General features: G+C 46.5%; 1 protein-coding gene and 1 long non-coding RNA gene across 3 annotated transcripts in view; one reads left to right on the top strand and one right to left on the bottom strand.

Moving 5' to 3' along the window:
- LOC139059268 (uncharacterized) overlaps positions 1–17,500 on the top strand; it is a 380,230-nt gene that overhangs the window by 56,372 nt on the left and 306,358 nt on the right. The gene's annotated exons all lie outside the window — the stretch shown is intronic.
- LOC139059266 (monocarboxylate transporter 13-like) overlaps positions 1–17,500 on the bottom strand; it is a 79,860-nt gene that overhangs the window by 38,222 nt on the left and 24,138 nt on the right. The window contains exon 1 of one of the 2 annotated variants that reach the window (XM_070537456.1): positions 4,258–4,313. The exons of the other annotated variant lie outside the window; for it this stretch is intronic. The gene's annotated coding sequence lies outside the window, so the exon portion shown is untranslated. Of the gene's footprint in view, positions 1–4,257; positions 4,314–17,500 lie in introns of those variants that run through there. 2 annotated transcript variants of the gene reach the window in all.

Here is a 17,500-nt window from a genome sequence, read left to right as displayed (position 1 = left end):
GAGACGGAAAGAACACACACACACGCGTAAACAAATGAGCTGGGCATATATCGTGTTTGTGTATTCCTTCTATTACGGTCGGTTAGGAAGGTATCCCTCTCGCCTCGCATTCATTTTTCTCTTAGTGCTTCTCACATCTTCTCCTTTTATTATTCAGGTGCTCCCATTGAAGTATTCGTAATAAAGCAAGAGAAAAGACAGAACGAAATCTACCCTGCATTACGTATAACCGGCAGAGGCCTGTTGCGCGTTCGAATGAAAAAATTTGGGAGAGAAACCAACGTACTTTGCCCAAGGAAAAACAAAAAACAAATTTGCGTGCCAAAAGCACGCTATGATTATGAGGCACGCCGTAGTGGGGGACTCGGAATTAATTTTGACCACGTGAAGTTCTTCAACGTGCCCCCCATGCACGGTACACGGGCGTCATTGCATTTCGCCCCCATCGCACTGCATACGTTTAAGCCCGCGCCCTTGTGATTAGCAGGGCAACAGAAAAACCACTGCACCACCAGAGTAGGCGAAAAAAAAAAGTCGAGAAATTTCCAGTTCCTAGGGCAAGTGGTGCATCGAAGTTTATGCCTCACACTTGAAACTACGGATTTGCCCGCGCAGTGCTGATTAATGATGATCATTATTTTGACAGTGACATCGAAAACAACATCCTAATGTACCGTTGTCTGCGCACATCTAGCATCAAAGATGCCTCGTTGTGGAGTTTTGCTCCGCTGAATAGCTAAAAGACGTGTTTTTTTGCCACAAGTTAAAACAAAAAAACATGTCTTTTAGCAAGCACCAACTAGTCCAACAAGCAGTTTTGTTGCAGCTGAATAGCTGTTGTGAAGCATTTCTGCGGTGTGCAGTTCATCTTCTCCAACACGTTCATATTTACACATGCGTAGCATCACTCTATACGCGTTGGAGAACCTTCTCATTTATTATTTGAAAAATTAATTGATGTCATCGCATTTTCACCACGCTTCTGTGTATTTAACATGCCAGAGAATAGCAGTAATCTGCACATTCAGCAGGTGACATCATGTTTTTAAACCTTAGCAAAAAGATTGTAGGCAGTGTTGGAATCCCAGCGATGCCACCAGCTGTTGGATTCCCACCGATGGCACCGGTTATTGGAATCCCACCGATGGCACCGGCTGTTGGAACCTCAGTGCTGACACCCGTTATTGCAATCGGACCGCTGGCGCCCGTTGTTGCAAATGGGTCGCAAGCCCCAATGGTAGCGTAGGCCTGGCGGCCTGGGGCACACTGGAAGCATCCGAAGGTCCCGGCAAAGCATGAGTCGACTGCTAACAGAACAACTTGTTTATTCTAGCATCGCAAAAGAGCGGGCGGTCAGGTCGACCGAAGTGGAGAGGCGGGAGCGCACGTTACTCAACAGAAGAAATCGGAGCCTCTCTCCTGGCGTCCGGGGGCAGCTGCTCTTATACTCTTGGCGTCGCGGGCAAGAAGGAAGGTCACGGGACGACACCACATGACAGCGAGGCACGGACGGACTGAGAGACATGTAGAGACGAGTGTAGTGACGCATCAGCCGGGGGGCGCCGGTCAGACCTCCTCGCTTCACACTTGGGGAGCTCCTCTCCCCGGCTGCCGCGCTTTCACAAGCGTGGGCACACACACACGCACACACAAAGACACGTGGCACTGAACATGCCGGGACGCGCTCGGCGGGGATGCGTCGCGGCCGCTCCGAACGGGCCAAAATGTCCGCCGCTTTGAACGAAGCTCCGGCGTACGTTGCATCCGCGCCGGCTTTACCGCGCATCGTAGGCGAAACGTAACAGCAGTCTGACAACATGTAGGTTACCCATGTTTCTAAGAAATGTCAATAAGTAAATCGAAACGAGAGCGTAACACGCTGCGCGGCAGCAGCAAATGTTGGACAAACTTTCCGCAATGCTGCAACAACTTTTGTCCCCACCACTACAGCAAGAAGAGAGAATGGGTACTTAGCCGTGGAACCGATTCTCAGCTACATCGTAGGTGTCCAGACGAGGAGATATGTACGTGTGTCGCCATCAAGCTGACAATCAACAAAAAGAAGTGTTTACGATGAACACGTGCAATGTGTTGCGCTCTGGAACATTTCATTGTATGATAGCGAATCTGAAGGGGCAGATCACGCATTTCTTATCACTGCAGTTCATCTGTACTGCTTAGATAAGCTTACGCGTGTGCCTCTCGGCGTAAGTATCGTGTGATATTTATCTCCAGAATGTTTGTGAGCCTGATAATGATGTGCAATACAATCAATCAACAAATCTTCGGTTGCGTAAACGTTGAACATCGCCTGCACCGACAGGGACATGTGCCGAACCCTTCGTGGCTCGCTTGTGGACACTCCAGCGAAGTGCTTGAGCACTTGTTGGAATGTCCAACTTTCTGCAGTTGTCGCTGTGTCCTGATGAGTAAGTTTCAAAGACTTAGTCTTGCGCGAACTGCGCTTTACGATATATTGTTTCCGAAGGGTCATGCGTCAACTGTATATGCGGCTCACTAAGCTGTACTAGAACATTTGTCAACCACTGGACTAGATTCTCGTCTGTAACGTTGTTGCTCCGCGTGCGACTGCGGGATGTGGCCTTTATCTCTCTCACACCATCTCTCTCTCGTTTTCTGTATCTCCTTCTTCTCTATCTCTTTTTTCTCTCCTATGCAAGCGGGTGGGCGCCGCGTCCCTTTTAGGAAACGATTGCTAGCCTGCTTTTCTTTCGTTGTGATGTTCGATTTTATATTCAAATAATAATAATAATAATAATAATAATAATAATAATAATAATAATAATAATAATAATAATAATAATAATAATAATAATAAATTCTTCAATGCAATACATGCATATGTTAGGAGGGCTCCTTGAGTTTTTACTGTGGGACCTCCTAACACGCTAAAATATTAATGTCTTTCTTTGCACTTGTACTCGAAACAATGGTAATAAAATCTCACCTCCCTAAAAAAAGTGCGATGATAGGCAACGTCACGTTCTTGCAATTAGATACATGCCCACACTCTTCCTATGTGTTGTTGTATTCTGACATTGCTTTGGGGTCGAGTTCGCAAAGCTTTTCGTTCGTAAGATGTGTTTGCTATTTCCGACGCCGTCTTATTGATACCTCCAACATCATGATTGGCTGGCGCGTGCGCTTACGAACAGTTCCGACGCAAGATATCGTTTTTTTGTGTGTGTGCGTGTGTATGTGTGGATACAGGTCGTGGCGCACAATTTATCTTGGCGTTAAATTTACCGATTTGTATGTCAAATACATAACCAAGACTCATGTCAGTTACATCACCAACAATGATAATCGCACGCTTGGCTATCTACGGAGAAACTTCTCCAATGCACCTCCCCCTCTAAAAGTCTTCCTTTATAAAACTCTTCTTCGTTCGAAGCTCGACTATGCCAGTTCTGTGTGGGATCCCGGCATTGACCCTCTTATTCGTACCTTGGAATCTGTACAAAATCGCAGCGCACATATTTTTTTTTTTCAGAATATACGCGCACATCTAGTGTATCGTCTATGGAAACAGGAAGCTGCCCCGTTTATTTCTGTTTCACAATATCTATCACAATCTGCTATTCAAACATGATCTTCTTCCGAAGCCGTCCTACATATCGAACAGGTTTGATCACCAACACGAAGTACATGTTCCTTTCTCCCATACAAAGTTCTTTTATGATTCTCTTATTCCAAGCACCTTGATTGACTGGAACCACCTGCCCACCTCTATTGCCGAACTGACCGACGTAACTGCATTTAAAGCTGCAGCTGAATGTTATATATACTCTTAGCCGCCGCATTATTTTGTTATAGTCGAAGTTTATATCATTCTCCACTCCCCTCTGTAATGTCTTCAGGCCTTGAAGTAAATAAATAAATAAATAAATAAATAAATAAATAAATAAATAAATAAATAAATAAATAAATATTCGCTATGCGTCAGCAAATATCCCAACGCTTGAAAGCTTGTACGGATTTATCGAAAAAAAAAAAACGAAAGTGCAGTTTCATGAAGTGACAGTGTTAAACCTAAGTACAGAAAGTTACAACAATAATTACGTCTTTTCGCTGGTCACATTCATAGCGACAATGCCGTCTGCGCTCTATAAGGAGAACAAGCAAATAAATACGTAAAACAACCATCTAGTATGGCGCTTATGTTCCTTTGGCACAACATCGAATCAAAGAGCTCTCGCGGGAAAAGAAAGCAGCTTAAAAACTCGGGCAACTCACGCGCACATGTGAGCTTGAGGATAATGCGGCCTGCGAAGATATGCGCAACAGCTTCACTAGGTCGCTTTTATAAGTGCGCATGAAGCTACAGTGCCGCTATATTCTGTTTCCCTCCAGCTACCGGCAAAGCAAGAAAGGCGATAATACCGGAAGCGAGAAAGCGGGTTGCAGAGCACGTGCCCTCCATCTCAAAAGGCGAAAAACAGTTAAGCGCTGATAGTACGGCCAGTACGACGTCGCCCGTCGTAGCGGTAGGTCTTCCTGGAAAGACAGACCACGCATCGCCACCGCCGCACATGTGACCCACACATGCAAGATGACGACATCGGCGGCGATCCGCGAAAGTTGCCGCTCCTCGTTCGTTACACGGAGCGGACCGTCTTGAAAACAAACTCGGCTCGGAAGCGGCGGTCTCATCCGCACGCTGTTGCGTCACGGGATATTACTATTGCAAAACGCTTTGCATCGTTTGCCTTCGTATATAGGGTTACGTCGGCCCGCCACTGCCTCTTCTCACCCCCGACGTCTGATCGTATGCAGCGCCGCAACCTTGGAGCGGCCGCCAGCCGAGAAAAACTTTCCCGCCGGTTCGCGCGCATTGGGCAGCGTGCACTGTTGTTTCAAGGAGAGAGACAGCGCTCGGCCTAGCTTTAACCACGTCCAAGTCTTAACACTCGTCTAGTCTCGTGTTTGCGTCAAGCGGCTGGGTGAGTGGTTGGCGGTGGCGGTGCACCACGTGGATGGCCTTTGAGGGCCTGCCCCATCTGGCCGCCATTTCCAAGAATAGGCTCATTGGGTGAGACAAGCGGTTGTCTGCCGATATTGACCGCAAAGAACTTCTAAGAGACACCACTCCGGCGTACGTTCACGCCCTACCCAATTGAGCAACCGTGGTGTTCGTCGACGGTGCCTTGGAATGGCAGGAAGGTGATAGAGACCTTTTCGTCGTAGGGTGACACCACCTCAGTCGTGCTGGCAGAACCTCGATGGTCTTGATGTCAAGGGCACTTTTCTTTCGAACTAAATGCACCCAATCAGCGTAATCGGCCGGCTCAGACGGTACTCGCAAGGCTGGAAGAAGATAACCCCATGAACAAATCGACTCGGCATCGTTTCTCTTCAACGGTCATGACTATACGTGGCATTGCGTTTCATCGCTGCTTTAGCGCATGCATACCTTAACGTTCTATGTCTCCTCCACGTGTGAACAAGTGCCTCTAGTTAAGAGAAGCATTTTTCATGCCCATGAAAAAGATTTATTGCCGTTGCCAATTAACGCCACCCTCTTTCCAATTCTTTTCCCCTTCTTGGCAGCTCTGGCATATTATAGCAGGTGTAACAGCCAGGACTCACGCGATGTTTCACGCTTGGTAATCATAGCGGATGAGTCAGTACCTGTAGTTTTAAGCAGGGCACTTAAAAAAGCATTTCTGAATGACTTCACATCGGAGGAGTGGTGGCAAGTAGAGGGCGATTGTGAGATTCCAGATCTGCACGCCAAATGTTTTCGGTTTCAACGCCCAAACACCGCAAACCGAGCGTGTATCTTTTGGTCCTGGTAACGGCTGAAGTCAAACACGCGGTCATGCGTAAGCTGTTCGTGTAGCAAAATTTGCGGTAAACTCGTGACGTATGCTCAGAAATGCAGCAGACAAGAAGTCAGAGAGCGGTCGGACTCTTAGGAACTGAAATAGTGTATATTGTACCACACACTGGCAAGTGACAATTTACTTGAAATGCGCACGCTCGGAAAAATCTTTATAGCGTTTCCGACAGTCTTGCTTGTGGGTGCATCGCCTTGAGTTCAACGTTTTCAATTGTATATGGTCTCTATAGATACGCGGTAAATTGCGCTGCGATGTGAAACATTGCAAACGCGCCCACTTGTGTGAGACTTTGGAATTCATATTGCAGTTTGTTCCTTTGAGGGTAGAAGACAGCAAAGAGTAAAAAAAGAAACAAGCGCGCTCTATAGTGAGTGAAAGTGCTTCGGGGCGTCGCAATTATAATGTGTTTAAGGAGCCTACATGCAAGCCGATGGTTGTGCAGCTAAGCGTATATATATATATATATATATATATATATATATATATATATATATATATATATATATATATATATAATCCAGTTGTCTCCGGCGGGAAAGGCGTCGACGCAAAAAGCAGTTGTTCATTAAGCAGAGCTTGAACTTTTCAATTATATCATTTTTTACAAACTGTCAAATACAGAAACATGTTTGATTGGACCTAGAGTAAACAGTTGTATTGGGTCGAACTGCAAACAGGCTCGGTCATTTGGACGAAAATGCGCGTTGAGAAGTCCAGAGTGGTCAAAAGTAATCCGTAGCTCTCCCATACGGCGTCCCTCACAATCCACGCACTGTGCCATTTCGGTGCGTTAAAGCCCACAATAAAAAAGGAGATTTATAAAAGTACGTTCACACTGCAGTCATAATGCTAGCAAAGCACCCATCTGTCGTAAAGCCCGTATTGCGCGTTACTAGCCTTAACATCGTTAACAATGCTGGTCATGCACATTGTAAGTTGCATACGTTACAGCTATTAAGACTGGCCAATCAAAACTTGAGCTGACTAGTTGTGTCTCAGTGGCTGTCAACATGACGCAACCACCGAAAAATTCTAAGCGAAGGCACCAAAGAAATACGGGCGCCGTTGCAGTTCGAACAACGCACATGCGCATACGTACTCACGACTGTTGCTCCAACTGGAGATGCCGGAAGTCGCGTCGCGGGAAATTTAAAACCGAAGCTGCGGCGCTAGTTGGCCACGTCGTAACAGTCGTATCTGCATGAAACGTAAAAGGAGCGCGCCTTCCAACAAATGCGCTTGCGTGTGTGACGACTGTTGCGCTCTTAACGCTTCCTACGATTGTAGTCTGAACAATTTAGTCGCGCTTTTAGGATTTTCGCTTGCGTTTCTTGCGAAATATTTACACATTACTTACGTAGTCTAAACGTACCTTAAGCTAAGTGATTACTTGATTTGTCGTTTTATGAAACCGCACTGTCCACTTTCAAGGTTACGAGTCAAGGAATACATATGATACCAAGGGAAAAAGATGGACTTCAAAATCCTTTATGAAATTTTTATTCATAGGCAGGAACAAACGTTAAGCGGAACAAATACGGCACACACAATAAGTCACAAACTAAATAAATAAATACGGAGTAATAAGGAACCTATAGCGGCGCAGCACAAACAAGCAAGAAAACCCAAAACAAATTTTTATTGCTCGACTGTTTACAGGAACACAGCGCCTGCAATGCACATGTATAAGCGAATGCAGGTGCGGGCCGTTCGGAAGCGTGTTTGCGTTGTTTATAACCGTAGGTAGCTAGTTCGAGACGACTTTGCTTCGAGCATGCGTCACCTGATCGCATGATCCGAGCTGTACTTCTCGCTGCCACGATCGGCTTTCTGCGGTCAATGGGTCAGTTTTATCAACGATGCCGCACTCCGCCGCGCCAGCCTGAGCAGTCGCGCCGAGATGCAAAACGAAGGCACGTCTTATCGTATCGCGTGACCTATGATCAGGGGGCGGACACTCCGTATACATCCCATTGGCCGTTTTTGAGCAGACGCTCTTTCGACGCTAGCGCCAAGGTCCCCTTCAGTTACGGCCCTAATCAAGGGGCGACGCATTAGGCAAAATGGCGGCGCACATGATTGTTTACGTTGCCATGGCAACAGCAACAGCAGCCGCGCGGCGCCTCCTCTCCCAAACGTTTTTCTTTCCTTTTTGTTTTTATTATGCCGACCCGCTCCACTCTCTTTCTCTCTTTCCCCCATGTCGCGCGCGCCGCTCACTTTTTTTTTGTTTTTACCCGTAAGCGGCGCGTTTTTTCTTTTTTATAGCGCGCTTGTTACCGCGCGCCACGCGCCAGCTCGCAAGCAATGCGCGCGCTACGCGGCGCATTGGCATTGCTTGCGAGCTGGCGCGTGGTGCGCCGTGGGCTATGCATTGGCACGCACGCAGTCTTGCCCATACTTATATTATACCAGCATGTGGCGGGACATAAAAAAAATTCTACTTCCAACACAACAGATGTTTAGCCTCGCTTTATTGACTTCGTTTCCGAAAAGAGATTTTTCTTACAACGTGGTGTGATACACGCTCCAAAAATGAGCAAGTGAGAGGTGCATGACATATACAAGAGTACTAAAGACAAAAGTTCACAGATGGTGAAATAACAAAAGAAAGCGTGCAGTGAAAGCGCTAGAAAACGCGAAAGCCATTCCATGTACACACATATAAAAACAACATTTTTATATAACGTCCTCAAGACCTAAATGTAGACGAGCTCCTGATATGTGCACTAAGATATTGCACAAAATTGGACGACGTGTATGACGTAGTCATGACAACTATAAAAAGGGAAAACTCACTAGTAATGGCAAAAACAAGGACACGCAAAACACCTGAAAGATAGAATAAAATGCTAACATTGTTTGATTGAGAGCCATACCAAAAGAAAGCTCACTTATAGATCTGCACGAAAATATATGAAATGCTTGACATGTTCATTACTACTGAACAAATTGAAAAAAACATGGCAGAAAAAAATAACATCGTACTAAAAACTGAAACAAACATTATCACATTATTTCGCACTTGGTCACAACTTGAGTAAAGGTGGCAAGGGAACAGGAGATAGTCGGCTTTTGCAGCAGCACATAGAAAACATTCGCAGAAAGGCGTATTCCTCAATCAAAGACCAGGTAAAACAAGCCAACACGACCCTTCTTTCTACCCGAATGCAATGCTTAGCAGTAAAATTACGTCACTTAAGGCACTAAGTCGTACCTACTGGGCTGTCCCTTGTATAATAAACATGAACTGCAAAAATCTGCATGTAGGACACTTGCAATGCTCATGCTTTCCAGAGGAAAAAAAAGCGTATCATGCCTACACATGAAGGTTGTTCGCGCGGTTTTCCCATCGGGGGTTACTGAGATAGTACACAAACACTAACAGTAATTTTTCAGCTGTTAGTTGGTTTGTAGAACGTGATACACAGAAAAAGCACTGAGGGCGGTATGGAAAGCTGGGCAAGTTACTGAAGTTGCAGAATGAGACTTGGCACAGAAAAACACAAGTCACAGACCAGGTGACAATGAGGAGGAACATCTATTTGTCAGCTTTCTCTACCGGGAAGAGGCAAGTGTAGCACAATCAAGGCGCAACGACGTCCGGAGCCTCATGGAGTACACAAATGGACAGGGCTGTGTTCGTGTACATGCGCCTTCTGATGTCCTTGGGTCTGAGCGCTCACCTGTTGTCTTTGGGCACCCGGAACAACCTTGCAGGGCTTGTTTTTGAGGTATTTGTGCACCACTGCACGATGCACGAGCGGTACGAGTCGTGAAACGGGTGAAACATCGCGGAGCACAAGCACACAGCTACCGAGGAACACAGAACTGACTAAACTAGCCACGTCGGTAAACGCACAGCAGCGCACGTATCTCGATGACAGTAGATAACAAAAATAAAGCGTTACGTAGCGGACTAAGCAGCAGCCGGGCCGGCGGGGATGGCACGGCGGCGCGGCGCGTAGACAGTCGAAGGTGAGGGAGTTGAGAGTGTATTACGAGAGAGGGCGTAGGGAGAGGAGCCTAGCGGGGGGAAGGGCTTGGCCACCTGGATCGGCGCGCGTGCGCGCGATGATCTACGAGGCCATGCAAGGGAAACGGATTTTTGCGTCGCCCTGTACACAGATGGCGCCAATTTCCTGCGCCACCGCAACCGAGGAGTGTCCCCCCCCCTGCTATGATACTCACCGCTCACTGCATGCGGCGGCTTCCTTCACGGCAGAGTCGACAGCAGCGCGACTAGCGGTGGCCTATTAATAAGGCACCACTTCAGGAAGAAAAAAAAAATTTTTCCGAGCGACACCCACTAGACGAAGCAAACGCACGTTCACGCACTAAGCGCAACTGTTCGAGGTGCCGTACGTCCCTAGCGGCAGATCCGACCCATCACGTCCACGATACAAATTGGACACCAGGAGTAGATTGAAAATGGTATACATCGGGGAGGTAATGCGGACTCTGCCATCGAAACATCACGTTGCAGCGCAGTCAACTTCACGCAACTTCGGCACGGAAGGCGAACAGCAGCAACATTGACACGCGAAGCCACCACAGGAACTACGTGAATAAGCAGCCGCGTATGGCAGTGCCAACAAGGAAAATATTTGTTTACAATCACTTCTCACAAGGTGGACTAATTCTTTCCGGCATATTAAATTTATCGGCAAGCCAGTCAAAAGTCTGCGGAAAGGACTAAACTGCAAATTCAGTGGTCTGATAGAAGGATCGCTAGACTCTGAATGTATATAATCGTAAGCGCGATAGGGACACCACTTAATTAAAGGTTAGATAAAAGAACAATGATAAGACTGAGTGTATGACTCTTGCATTTTTCATCACTTACTTTTGTTTTTTTTTTGCTCTGTTGAGAAAAAAAAAAGCTGGCCACCAAAGCTGCAAAAGCTGCGAAACGAATACTGGTTTTGTCGCAGATAATAAACCTATATACTATTATTTACAGCTTCGAATACCTTCTCCTTGCAATATTTCATTTGCGATACACGAGGCAGTAGGGAGCGACTGCGGGAGATTTGTTTTCTTTGGTTTTTCAGGTGTCGTAAGGACGTTCATTTGTGCCAGATCCGAGTCGTTAAAGATAAGGCCTTATCGCGAATTGCCACTCATAAAGATCACCAAAGCAAACGCGGCCGGTTCTGCGGAATATGCATCGTTTCAGGCCTCCGCGCCGGTTGGTGCAGGTACGTTCCTAATATCCTCATAAACGCGGCATATTAAACTTAATGCCAAATTTTATGCCTTTGTTATTTCATCTACAGCTGCTGCGACACATGCTTGCAAATATTATAAATCCTTTAAAAAAAGGAACGCGAGGCCGTAGTAAATGAAATGGCTGGTTACAACGTTGTTATGATGTCCTTTCTTATCATATGACTATCCCATTTTTGCTAAACATCGACAAACATTACAACTACGTGTTGCGCGTTCTAATGAAGCTAGTGAATTTTAATCGTGAAGTCAGTAATTATAAGTAGCGACCGTTGCATTTATGGATTATTCAAGCTATCTTCAAGTTAGATTGCCTTTTTACGTGCCAAAATCGCGATCACAATGTGAGTCACGCCGTGGTTGCAGAGCTCTTTAGGGCGCACACAGTGCCCGGTACACGAACGTTTTCGCATTCCGTCCCCTTCGAAATGCGGCCGCGAACAGCACATGGACTCACAAGCAAGAGGCGTTGCCCTATATGCAAAGGACAAAATATATGTACAACGGTACAGCTTTTACTCGCAAGAGGACAATGCCACCGACAGTAGGGATGCATGTTCCGTACAAATGAAAGACGGAATTGTGATATCCACAGTGTATATATCTCAGGAGTACCCAAGTGTGATATCGAGAAGTTTATGAATACGCAGTTTGCATGGGTTAGCTATGATGACACTACCCCTGTGATCATTATTGTAGACTTCAATGTAGAGATTTCAAGATCGTACAAGAAACGGTTCACTCAGTTCGTGCTAGAAGAGTTTGGTTTCAAGTGCCACATCAATCCAAGTCACTCAAATACTCAACAACATTCGTGTATAGATTGAACTTTGGCCAAGAATCCCATTGATAAATATGGCGTAGGGCGTCATTGGCTTCCACGTAAACGCTACCAGCGTACACTTCTCAGGTGAAACCTGGAGAACTTGTTCGCCAAGATACGCCGATATTGAAGTCGCGGCTCTTTGAAGCCTATTTTATGTTGATATGTTATGTTATGTTATGTTATGTTACGCCAGGTCGCACATATTCTTAGGGGAGATCATTCATCGAGACCTCAGCTGGAGGGCCTACGTGGCCTACCCGAAGGAAAGCCTACCGTTCATTTCACACCTTTTCAAATTTATTGGAGCAAAACGTGGGGTACGTCAGTACACGCCATGTTACAACTCTACAGGACGCTGCTTCTCGGGTATCTGAGGTACAGCTTACCTGCAAAAGCCTGCAGAAGTAACATCCGTACAATCGAGAGTGCATAGGGGCAGGCGCTCAAAGTCTGTCGTGGATTGCCGCGCTGCACATCAACAGCGAAGGCAATTGCGATAGCTCAAAATTACCCAGTCACAACTCATATGACATTGCACGTGCTCATATCACACACCGGGCACGTTGCCCGCGCCCCTTTTCCACCCCCTCGCCGCGCTACCGAAAGACCGACCCAGTGCCTCTTTTTTCCAGGAGATATCGGCATACCGTGACTGCCTCCCTACAGATCATACGCCTGCCGAGAGGCTCCTTGCACTTCCTTGGTGTTGGCTCGCCCACAAGTTTGACTTTCAGTACCGGGAATTCGAAAGAAAGCAGGACTTCCGTTGCCAGCTCTCAAGCAGCTATCTCTACTCATGCTGCACGAGACATACAAGAATCACCTCCAGATTTAGTGTTCGCTCGACAACCCTGGACGGATACATAGCAGCTGTGATGTTCCCCGAAAAAGCCGTGATCATTCAGTTTCAAATATCTCACCGCGCAACATCGACAGCTGCGGAGCTTGCTGCACTTCGCAGCGCACTTCGACTGATCCATGTAGACTTACCATGAAGATGGAGCGTATTCACCGACTCGAAGGCAGCTCTGCATTGTTTGCTATCCGCTCTACATCGTGGACCACAAGACCAACTTGTGCTAGAAATATCAGTTATATCACCAGCTAGCAGAGAAAGGACATGACTTTGTAGTGGCTCCCAGACCACTGCGGCATCAAGGGCAACGAAAACGCCGATGAAGCTGCTAGGAGGGCTCACGAAAATGCCGTGAAGGAACGCATCCCCCTATCAAGAACTGACGCAGCAACAAAGCTTCGCATACTAGCGCGTGATACCACACGATCTATGTGGAACACGCCAGCTTTCCGACATTCTCGACTGCACCGCCTGCACCATCCCTCCGATTACGCATTCCATCTGAACTATCTCAAATCGAGGCAACTGTTATCTGCCAATTATGGCTAGGAGTGTCTTTCACGAATGCATTTACTTGCCGCATCGGAATAATTGACAGTGCTGCCTGTGATAGTTGCGGCAACGAGGAAACAATCGAACATGACCTCTCTTATTGTCCTAGCTACAGCTCCCGTCAGCTCATTGAGATGGCTCCCGACTGCGAATGCAGCCGCAGATCGCGTTCCGTCTTCGTTTTCTGGCTTGCCGTGTGGGATTGGCTTGTCGTCCGACACGACGCTCATTAGAGCATGGGTGTTTTTCAATGGCTCAGAGGAAGAACTAATAACGCGGAACAAATTTTAGCTGATTCCTGCGAAACTCCGAACGCGAAGGAACCGAGTCACGCCATTGGCTACTACTACTGACACAGTCAAGCCTTGCAACAGACCTTTAATTCGCCGACATGACAGTTGACGAGCAGCGCTGTCCGCGCTATCCTACCCTCTTCCTTGTGTTTCTTACGAAGACGTATCGCGGATAAGTCAGGACGACAGGTGGGACCGGCCGCGGTCAGCTCGCAGCGGGAACCCGTTAACGGCGCACATAGCGCGCAGTAAATGAGCAGGCTGGCGTGGGCCGCGGGCACGGCAGAGTTGCGCAAAGGGTCAAGCTCCGGGGCCGAACCGCGAGAGACGTGTTGCGTTCGAAGCACTAATAGGTAGCGACGGCACTATAGCTCGCGTGCCTTGCCGGTCTTCTCGAGCATGATGAGAAGCGACGTGCTAGCGAGAGCTGCGAATCTACAGGAATAAAAAATAAAAAAAATGCTACACATATTGCAGCACAGCGATGGCTCGTCTTGCTTTGTGCATGGGGCGTTGTTGGATCTATCTATCTATCTATCTATCTATCTATCTATCTATCTATCTATCTATCTATCTATCTATCTATCTATCTATCTATCTATCTATCTATCTATCTATCTATCTATCTATCTATCTATCTATCTATCTATCTATCTATCTATCTATCTATCTATCTATCTATTTGATTGATTGATTGATTGATTGATTGATTGATTGATTGAGTGATTGATTGATTGATTGATTGATTGATTGATTGATTGATTGATTGATTGATTGATTGATTGATTGATTGATTGATTGATTGATTGATTGATTGATTGATTGTGTTTAACGTCCTAAGGCAACATAGCCGTTATGGGAGGCGCCGTATATCATTCAGAACCCTTACACATCATAATGCGCCTTGCCTCCAATCTTTTTTTAAATTTACCTATGAGCAGATTGCATAAAATATTGCACGATATAAAGTCAGATGGTTGCGGAACCATACGGAAGCACTTTACGCATGTTCTTGCGGTCAGCTTTCGTGAAAATCAAAATTGATCTGATCTGTAGACCGCTGTGTTGTCACAGACGCCAAAGCGCACTCGTGAAGTGCGTTTTGAATACCGCGAGTTGCCACGAAAATCTGCGATATAGAATTCAGCATGCCAACCTATACCACTCACTGCTGCCTCTTCATATCCGTGCTAAACAAACAAACAAAACATCGGTTTTGCTATAAGAATAGCAAATTCGAATAAATTCCGGTACAGAACGCCTACAATTCACTCTTCCTTCCCTCTTAAATGCTTATGTACATAATAATTTTGATCTTTTCAGTGCGTCAAACAGTGCTTTGCGTACTATGTATGTTACCATGTAAGTTCGGTTTTTCTTTGTGGTGAATATTGTCTAAATATTGTATGATTTTGTCATGTTTTCTTTTGTATTTGTTCAATATGTATAAGTGTTATTAGACTGCAATTACCTTTGTTTGAAAAGCCTTGCTGTGAAGCCACTGCCAAGCGAAAGGGGCCTGCGGCTTTGTCAAGCTGTTTCTGACAGCTTTTTCTGCGCCTCCGCTGTCTGTATTTGTACAAGGCAGAAATAAAGAATTTGAATTTGAATTTGAAACCCGAGGAGCTGGTTATATTTTGTCCACGTACATGGAGATAACGTTTTCAGCATCTAACCAACTATATAACTGATGTTGCCAAGAGGGCTGGTTGGTTGCTATATTCTTGATACGTATACCTGCGCAATAGAAACAATAAACAGGTGAGGCGGACTTGGTGCCGCCTAACGACGCGTGTTGTATAGGTATATTTCGAATGCTCACAACAGACGCCTGACTGAATTCGAGGTGTCACGCATAAGAGACTGCTACGCTACGTTTTGTGGCAGACGTAGAGGCCAATGGGTTCATCCTGGACCGTTTCTTGGAAGTGTCCCTACCTTTCCTCTGTTTGCTTTCTCTCTCTCTCGTCTACCACTATTAACGTTCCTTTGTGGGTGGGTGCACACTGACGAGTTGTACTGTGTCTTCTATTTTTTCTAATCTTCCTCATTTTTCAGGACTCTTTCTCCTTCTCCAAGTGTGGGGTAGCCAACCGGGCACAACCATGGTTATCCCCAATGCCTTTCTTTGCTCTCTATCTCTATCATATTTGGTGCGTTATTCAATTGCACTAGATATTAACGTCGTAGACGTACATCAAGTGTTGTTAGCTCACAAGCGTATTTTGGAATAGGCCGGCGTGTCCCACGTCCAGTAATGCGCCAGCGCAGGATATTATTTCAAACACTCATAGCGTTTAACTCGTATATTAAATTTACAGCGCTTCGACACCCGGAGAAGTGTTCAGGTATGTACATTTTGTATTTTAGTTGCTCTAAAAATATTGTACAAGCCCCAGACTAGCGTCTATCCGCGCCACTAGCTTTTTAGCGCCGGAAATTGAGTATAGGACATGTTCGCTGACAGCGCATCATAGAGTTGAATAAAAATGTAGTGCTCAATCTGTGTTGTCCAATCTGTTTATCTATTTTTGATTAGCCGGCCCGTACAGGGAGAAAAGATAAGACGTGTGGAACGTCATGTCAGATGCACTGGTTATGAGTTACCTCGAGCGATGTTTGCGAGGAACGCTGGTGGACATCAGCATTGCAGAAACGCGTCAACTTCCGCAGCGTGTATACACTATGCGCATATCGCAATCGGCTGCGCACAGCAACGTTATTGGAAGACTGATATGAGCAGCTGAAAGCTTCAGGACATCGTGCAGGCAGCCACACTTTATTTTCCTGCATTCCGGATTTTCATATTGCATGACCCCCGTCTCCTTGCCCCTGAATCTCGCGCTTCTTTCTCCGTTTGTCTGTGAAGGAGGCGATGGTAACGTTTCCATATATGAACCTCTATGGCAGTTTCCATTCGAGGAAGTCTTAGAAGGCGTGCGTTCAAACTGTCAACCATTCAAACATAGCGCTTCACACCAAGTTCAGAGTTAAATTCGTAACTCAGCTCGTATTGATTGAGTAGACGAGCATTGCAGCATCTCTCTCCATGCTTTTCTACCCTTTCGCTGATTCAGTAGCTTGTGGATATGGAGATGTAAATGACGAATCAATCAATTGATCAGCGACCTACCGCAACACAAAGAATTGACACAAACCTTCTGCACTCTGGTTGTGCAAGAAGAAAAAAAAATCGCTCACTCAGTCAGCCCCCCGACGTTCGTTCAACTTCAAAAAAGAAAGCGTGCGCAAAGCGACCAAATGCAATACCGTTCCGTCCATTGCGATGTAGGGTTAAGAGTGTGGAACGTTCTCTCCTTCCCACTCCCCCGCCCCTTTCCCTTCCAAGCTTTTCGCCTCCCATCCACACCAGCCCAGACCCATTACAGCGTCCGACCTGGGCGCCCAATTTAAACGGCGTCAACACGTGGACCGGGAGCAGTGAGACTGAATGAATTCTACAGGTCCGAAAACAAAAGAGAACTGGGGAAGCCCTGGGAAGCGCATCCAAATGAATGCGCGTGGGACGTCTTAAATAGAACGACTAAAGCACTCAGCGGGGCTACGGCAAGTCAATGCAACGGCACGCGCTAGCCTTTGTGTCTGTTGCTCCGTCGTTTGCCCCTTCGCTTTTTCTTTTCCCGGCGCGCAGTCTGGAAGCGCGGAACCCGCTGGGTTTTTTTCCGCTGCCCCGCGACTGCGGCATCCCTTGCTCGCGCGACACACGGTCTCGCGTCTCCCGAGTGGCTTGGCTCATCCTCGGCGCAGTTAGTTGCGTGCAGTACTTGCTGTGGTGGCGCGATGGTTATGGCACGTATAGGTAAGGTTAAATGGGATATGAGTGGAGAGGTTGGAAGCAACAAGCGTCGGACTACTCCAT

The sequence above is a fragment of the Dermacentor albipictus genome, chromosome 4, assembly GCF_038994185.2.
Source record: "Dermacentor albipictus isolate Rhodes 1998 colony chromosome 4, USDA_Dalb.pri_finalv2, whole genome shotgun sequence".
Taxonomy (NCBI): Eukaryota; Metazoa; Arthropoda; class Arachnida; order Ixodida; family Ixodidae; genus Dermacentor; species Dermacentor albipictus.
This window is presented reverse-complemented; position numbering and strand designations above follow the sequence as displayed.